The sequence below is a fragment of the Amblyomma mixtum genome, chromosome 6, assembly GCF_055824585.1.
Source record: "Amblyomma mixtum isolate Tamu chromosome 6, ASM5582458v1, whole genome shotgun sequence".
NCBI classification, from domain to species: Eukaryota; Metazoa; Arthropoda; class Arachnida; order Ixodida; family Ixodidae; genus Amblyomma; species Amblyomma mixtum.
In genome coordinates this window covers 24012792-24020652 of record NC_143017.1, presented here as the reverse complement: position 1 = coordinate 24020652, position 7861 = coordinate 24012792, and the positions used below count along the sequence as shown (strand labels likewise).

At 52.1% G+C, this 7861-nt stretch overlaps 1 pseudogene; it reads right to left on the bottom strand.

The window, feature by feature from the left end:
• Positions 1–314: 314 nt before the first annotated feature.
• Positions 315–6312, bottom strand: LOC149338429 (uncharacterized; annotated as a pseudogene).
• Positions 6313–7861: the final 1549 nt, after the last annotated feature.

Sequence of the window (7861 nt, the reverse complement as noted above, 5' to 3'; positions counted from 1 at the left end):
CTACCCCCCAAACAAACAAAAAAACAAACAAACAAACAAACAAGCTATCTCTTCACAAAAGTGACACAAATTCATCAACAGCACTGAAATCTTCATCGCTGAATTCAGCAATCGAATCATCACACGAGGAATTGCATGAGTCACAGACACTGAAAACAAGAGGATCTATTTCGGTGTCCACAATCATGTCCCTTTCCCAAGCATATGCCTCAATTTGCTGGACATGGGCACAACAGTCTTCCCAGTTTTGTAGGGTTACACCCGCCAACGCCACGGGTAGGAGGTTTTCAACTTCTGCCAAAGTGAAGCCTTTGTTCCTGCTTGCTATAAAGCCCTTCACTTGGCTCCAAACAAGTTCAATAGGGTTGAACTCACAGTGGTAGGGCGGTATACGGAGAACATCGTGGCCATGGGCAGCCGCCAAGGTGTCAATTCTGTAGATAATGCTTGGAGTGTCGACTTTTTGTGTGAGCTCAAGTAGCTCTGCCCTCACCATGTCGGCAGTCCAGGGGACCCCCTTCTTTGTCAGCCAAAGCTGAATATCTGCTTTTCGGGTTGATGATGTAGGGGCCTTTTCAAGCGCCACACTGTGGTATGGCGCATTGTCCATTACAATAACGCTGTTGCCTGGAATATTAGGCAGAAGCTTCTATGTGAACCACTTCTCGAAGTATTTTCCATCCATTTCGGAGTGGTAATCAGCCTTGTTGCCGTTCTTGGCTCGGAAGAAGTCAGCAGCTCCTTGCACAAAGCCTGTTGCAGAGCTCCCGGCATGCACAAGGATCAAACGGGCCCCCTTTCCTGAGGGCGCAGGCAGTCCTGCACCCTCTTATGGCAGTCCACTCTTATGGAAGAGCGCGTACGTATTCCATCCCAGTGGAGATGCGCCCTCCACGTGCGCCCTCTTCCCGCGAACATGAACCGTGAAGACCATAATGGCCGGCGCCTGGCGCGGGCGGAAGCCCTGGCCCGCCACTATGGATCGAAACCCGGCGTATTCTACGTGGATGCCTCCGGCCCCCACCACGGGGGATGGTACACGGCCGCAGTCATCCACCAATCCAAAACAGTGAACGGCCTTACTTTCCGAGCCCGTGACATAACACACGCGGAGGAGGTCGCCATTGCGTTGGCTGCATCTGATTCCAATTCAAAAACAATTATTTCCGACTCGCGAGGGGCATGTCGGAACGTCGAGCAGGGCTGGGTACCATATCTAGCCTACCGCATTCTCCAAAACAGCGTCTACACCGGGGACCCCGCGCACCGGCGTATCGTTTGGGCTCCTGCTCACATGGGCCTTGAGGGAAATGAGGCAGCTGACGCCGCCGCCCGTGCTCTCTCTCACCGGACATTCCCCTCCGACCCCGACGATCAGGAACTCGAATTCACTCCCGCTTACTCCTTTAAAGACATTGTTTTACATTATCAATCTGGCCATGGTCTTTATCCCCGCCCGTGTAAAGGTCTCTCAAAGGCGGAGGAGCGGCTTTTGCTTCGCCTGTATACCAATACTTTGCTGTGCCCGGCAGCTCTCAAACACTTCGACCCTTCTTTCTCGGGCAGCTGTCCGCACTATGCGGAGAAGTCTTCGGACATTTACCACATGGTGTGGGCCTGCCCCTCCAACCCTGCTATCCCCCCTCACCCCAACCCAACCCGGGAGGACTGGGAGGCGACCCTGCTCGGCTGCTCTGACCTGCAGGCCCAACGGGCCTTGGTCGCGCGAGCCCGGGCGGCGGCCGACGCCACTGGGGTCCCGAACTAGGGACCTCCACCTAGTACTTGTAAGGGCTGGCCCCCTCTGGGTCATCTCATGCAATACCTCCAGTAGTGCATGTGTAAATAAATGTTTTCCACCACCACAGTCCTGTTGTCAGGCCTTTCAGGAACGCATCATGCGAGGACTTCACGCTTCTGTCCTGCCAGACAGTTTCCTTCGTATGCCCGCTGTTCACCCAGGTTTCGTCCAGGTAAATGATGGATCTGCACAAAGCAAAACAAAATAATGGATGAAGTAATTAACATCATTAAACATACCCACGGCTATGCCATAGCAGCAATACGAGTCTTGCCATATCACTGACAACACAGAGCAGAATATAGGCCAAAAACTGAGTAGGAAATGTTACTTCATGATTTATCTTCATTCTTTGCCTGCGAAATGATATGCACGCGAGCACCAGGAGCCCCAAGTTGCGTCCATCGGAAGAACGAGTACTACGATTCATTCCTGCATGTCATTTCTGCCATGACGGCTGGATGATACGCATACTGGTGCGTCTTCCAGTGGAGACCGGTTTTTGGCTTGTCGTAGCAGACAGTTGGAATTAAACTGATTACTTCTGAACAACTCAGGTAGTTCCTCACCCAAATATAGCATAAAACATCACCGGCCACCAAATGCCACCTCTGCGCAAAATTCATGAACAAAGGCGCGTCTGGTAAATACGGTCTTTTCGTTCACTCCCATCTTCCTCCCTTCCCGTTACGGCGAGGTTCAGGTGACTACCTAGATATGCGAGACAGATACGTTTCCTTCCCTCAAAAACCATTTACGGACGAGCAAGGCGTAGGGCCGAACGGGCGATGGCGTTCTGTGGACTCCCTGGCAGCGTTGCAAGACGCTGTCGCGTTCCACTCTTAGAGGCGACACTTCTATCTTAGCCAAAAGGCCGAGAAGCGATGCCGCCGCGGTGGCTCAGTGGTTATGGTGCGATGGTGGTTATGGTGGTTATGTACGGTGCGGTTCAGGTGTCCACCGAGATGACAGAGAATTACAGCGCCATTTCCTTTCCTCAAAAAGCGTTGCGTTCAAAGGCCAACGCACCGCGCCGAACGGGTGGTGGCGTTCCGTGGACTGCCTGCGCTACAACACGCTGTCGCGTTCCACTCCTAAAGACAAAGATTAAGCGTCATTAATTGGCAGTTAATTAATGCATCAACAGAATGTGAAGTGAACAATCGCAGAGCAGAATGCAGCACTCAGGCTTTCGCCTTTCACCACTTTAGCCGTTAAAGTTCCTCGTTATTTTTTCTTTTTTTTTCTGACGACGCAACATTCATTGCCAGTTCTGCAAGAAATCCGTATTAATGTTATGAAATTGTAAACGTTAACATCACGCGTTATGGGACAATCCAAACGTGCTGTGTGAGAAAAGATGCAAAGCATTATTCTTACCTGCCCTGTCCGGAACTCCTTAATCGCCCGCAGGAACCGCCGGCGCCAGGCAATGATGTCACTGCGCTCGATGAAAGCAAGATTCCTTTTTCTTTTCTGAAATACGAAGCCAATGTCCTTCAAGTAGTAGTAGTAGTAAAAGACTTTTAATCGACCATAATTTACAGGCCGAGCATTTCGACCACCTGGGCGACCAGAAGCCGCTGTTCTTCCCCTTCAGCGCCAAGACAGTCGAGCCAGGTGGTGATGGATAGAGAGGGTGGGGGAAGGAACCCCACTGCTGAGCAGCCGGGCAATAGAAGAGGCAATGGGCCAGGTCCGCATAGATACAGCGGCAGTCGGGACAGGAAGGGTCCGGTCGATAGCGACAGTGGAAGATGCGGGACGGGGTGATAACTGCATTCATCTGAATGTGCCGAAGAAGGCGAGACTCCGGCACCGTGAGTGATGGATGAGGGGGAGGGTAAAGGCGTTTGTCGAGGCGGAGCTCAAGGTAGACCTCTTTTATGGTGCGGCGAAGGGTGAGTCTCCCACCGTCCTCCGAGGGCTTGGGCCAGGGGATCAACGGGGCCCGGAAAAGTGTGTCGCGGGCGAGCTGATGGGCCAGCTCATTGCCGTCAATCCCTGAATGCCCAGGGACCCAGCGGAGGAAAACGATGGAAGGCTGCAGTGCGGAGACCGCTCGTTCGACCTCCTGTTGGAGAGAAGGGGTCAGGGTGCGTTTCTGTATGTCGTGTATAGCGGCTTGTGAGTCCGAATAGACTGTGTACTCTTGGAGAGAGGGAAGGAGGGAAAATGACTGGAGGGCATGCGCAATGGCGAGGACCTCGAGGGACAATGCGTCTGGAGGGTGTAGATACGGCCCGCTGGTGTGGGTTTCGGGAGCAGGGAGGTGTGGATGGTACAGGGCGCAGCCGCAGGAACCTCGAGGAGCCACGAAGGAGGCATCCGTGTAAGCTACACCCTGGGTATCAAAGAGAGGGGAATGGTGCTGTGCGGCCGCATGACGACGTCCGGCGTGCAGGACGGGGGACATGTTGTTCGGGAGGGGAAGGATACGAAGATTGGGAGCGGGGGTGGGAATAGGAGAGGTTAACGGGGAGATTGGAATGGGCGAGATACCGGCTTGAGTCAATAACCACTGACCCTGACGGGTAAGGGAAAGCCGGGCAAGCTGCGAGTCACGATGGAGACTGAGAAGAGAACGAACAGGATGGAAGAGGCCTGTGGCAAAGAGCTTAGTGGTAGAGGTAGTGATAGGGAGGTTGAGAGCTGCCTTGTAGAGGCCCACAAGGGCAGTCTCGAGAGCGTTAAGTTGAGTCTGAGTGAAGGAAGACCTTGTTGAGGGCCAGCGCGTGGACAACTCGGCACGCGTGAGCCTCGTGGAGACCTGAGCGTAGAGTGACCACGCGCCGCAGGAGGTGAGTTACAGAGTGGCAGGTGGTGACAGCGTGGTGAAGGGATTGCACATTCTTAGCCGCATGCAAAGGGAAGCCAAGAACTTTGCACTGTGTGACGACAGGAATGGGAGAGCCAGAAAGGTGGAGAGAGACGAAGTGGTTGTGTGAGCGCTGGTAGGAGGAATGGTTGAGAAGGAGAAGCTCAGATTTCTCAGGAGCAGGAGAGAGGCCAGCGGTGGTGAGAAAGGAGTCGATGAGATCTAGGCCACGTTGCAGGGTGTCCTGTACGTGACCGGGAGAGCCAGATGAACACCAGAGAGTGATGTCATCGGCGTAAAATATATGATGCAGGTCGGGAATTTCAGCTAGCTGGGAGGCGAGAGGGGCCATAGCGAGATTGAAAAGGGTAGGAGAGAGAACAGCACCTTGAGGAGTGCCACGGGTGAGGTGGTGTGGGTTAGACAAGTGGGTATCTACTCGAAAGCGAGCCACACGTTTAGAGAGGAATGAGTGGATATAGGAGTACATGCGGGAGCCACAATCCAAAGAGGCGAGTTGAGAAAGGATGTGATCGTGGCAAACACCGTCAAAGGCCTTGCGAACATCGACGGTCACGAGTGCGTAAATTTGAGTAGGTGTAGGGGACAGGAACGTTTGCTGGAGAATCAGAAACATGTCCTGTGCGCAGACGTGGCGTCGGAAGCCAATGAGAGAATGGGGGAAGAACTCCCGTGCCTCAAGAAAATCAGAGAGGCGAGTCAGAGCCATTCGCTCAAGGGTCTTACCAACGCACGACGTCAGGGAGATTGGGTGGAGGTTAGAGAGAGAGGGAGGTTTGCCCAGTTTTGGAATCATAGAAAGAAGGGAGGATGTCCAGGAGCTCGGCAAGCAGCCGCTCCCCCAGGCCTCATTGTAGGTTTGATGGAGGAATTCTTTGGCGCAGTCAGGAAGGTTGCGAAGTGTGGTGTATGTAATGGCATCCTCACCGGGAGCCGAGCGTGTAGAATTAGCAGCCAGAGCAGATTCGGGCTCCCGGAGAGTGAAGCATTGGTACAGATCGGGGTGAGGTCCACCCGAGTACACCGGGTAGGAGGGTGCCAGAGGGGGTGGGAGGTAGAGAGAGGCGAGTTGATCAAAAACTTCGGAGCGAGTCCCCTGAGTGAGGGCTTTAGCTAGAGTGGGAGCAAGGGCAGGCTTAGTGCCAAGGAGGGATTTAAAGAGAGACCATGCGGATCGCGAGCGCAATGCAGAATCAAGGCCATCACAAAGAGCACTCCAACGAGAGTGCTCGAGGGAGGCCTCCACAAGGTGGTTTTCTTGAAGTTCGGCAGGTCCTCGTCTTCGTTGACAGCCTTCCTAACACTCTCCAGCGTGGGTACCTGTCACTTCCTGTACATGTCATGTATTTTCAGTCGGACGGGATGCACCGTGAAGCTGTCATGCTTCACCGTTCGTGAACTTGCGATTCTCACATGACGAGGCCTTTTCTTCGGAGACATGAATGGTCCGCAAAGGCCATTCCTTGTATTTTGCGACGGTACGCGGAGACACTCCGGTATCCTCGCTAACAACATTCACAATATCCCGGACGGATTTCTGCGGGAAACGGGCTCTATTCCGAGCATACACGTTTGAAATGACTTGCTTCGCGTGTCTGGACATCTTCGAAGTGCGAATCTTCTAAAAAAGCCGCTCCGGAGAGGTGGTCGAGGTCAATGCGTTCGACGCCATTTTCTGAAAACGAGATGCGCAGCACGGAGAGCACAGCTGGCAGGGTTGCGGGTAGGCGAAAACGCGACACAAACAAAAACGACAAACGAAACATATAAATCTACCGATTCCAATCTTTTCCCTCTAAAAAAAGCTGTTCTTTACCAAATTGATGTCAAACGTAATATATATTAAGCTTGTAGACAAAGCAATTATTATTTCCGCTCGCCACGAGCATGCACTATTTTTTATCGCGGATGCAGGGAGCGTAAACAAGAGCTGTAGCTTTGACAGCGCTGCACCTGATATATGAAACGGAGTTTATAAGAAGAAACTCAGCAAATATAACAGACGATGATGTCGTGAAACATTTATTTGGTAAAAAAGGCTCTTTGGGGACACGTCACCTGCGCGTTAAGATATGACGCGATAGCGTCAGTAAGTATTCTGTCTTGCCTCTTCAATTCCTTGTACTTATCCTTAGACACGTCCTGTAATAATATGACCAGTCGATTGTGCCGTTCGGTCTCTGGTATGATTCTTTGTTACCAATACTGTAAAACAATTTTTTTTTTCTTGTACCCACCCCTGTTACAATTACTCTGGGGATTGACAATATATTTAAATAATAACAGATAATAATATGCGGGATTGGTCATTCTCGACATTGCCTTTATTGATCGACTCAAGTCCTTATGCTACTCTTGACGTAGGGGTGCAGAGGTCAAGCGATGCGCCACTGCCCTGTGATGGCAGAAGTTGCTCCGGTAGGGCTAGTGAGATACAGGTAGCTCTTCCCGAGCAACCTCTTGCTACCAATCATTTGACTGCCACCTGGCACGGTGGTCACTTTGCTCAATATCCCGTGGGCAGGTTTTGATGACGTCATCCAGGTGGCCGACCTAGATTGATTCTTAGGGTTTTTTCGCTCAGAACTCTGACGCCGACAGCGACGACGACGCCGGATTTTCTTCGAATTGGGAGCCTTAACGCTAACGCGGTAATAAATTCGCCCCTTCCTGGAAGGGCCCTTAGCCCTGGACTCCTTCTACTGCTGTCTGGCTCGGTCCCTCAGCTTGAGCCGGCCATCAAGGTTCGAGCTGTACAGTAAGGCTTCCCACTGAACAGGACTCGGGTTGCGAATAGGGGGAGTTCAGGGCTCAGCTGGCACGCCTAGGTGGTAAGGTATAGGAAATATTATATACTGCAATGAAGGCATAAGTTAGGGTAAAGTGTGTTGTGTATTTTGTCATAGAGCTCAAATCAGTAAAAGACGGAAGCAGGACAATAGGCTTCGGAGTCGAGAACTGGCTTGTTTGTGTCCGAAGACTTATGGGGCAAAGCGAGCGTGGGACGCGTGCTGCACATCGGGGAGGGTGATGCCTTGTGTGCCGGCCGCATCATGCTACACTACTATGAAGATAGGCGCGGGTTTACAGTCAGCCTTCATGAAGACGCGGAGTCCCATGACAAGCAATGGAGGTGCATTGAAAGTTAATGGTAAAAGATCTTCTCCAAAGGAAAGTTTGTGGCTACCTCTTTTGTGTACGCAAGTGTTTATTATATCGTT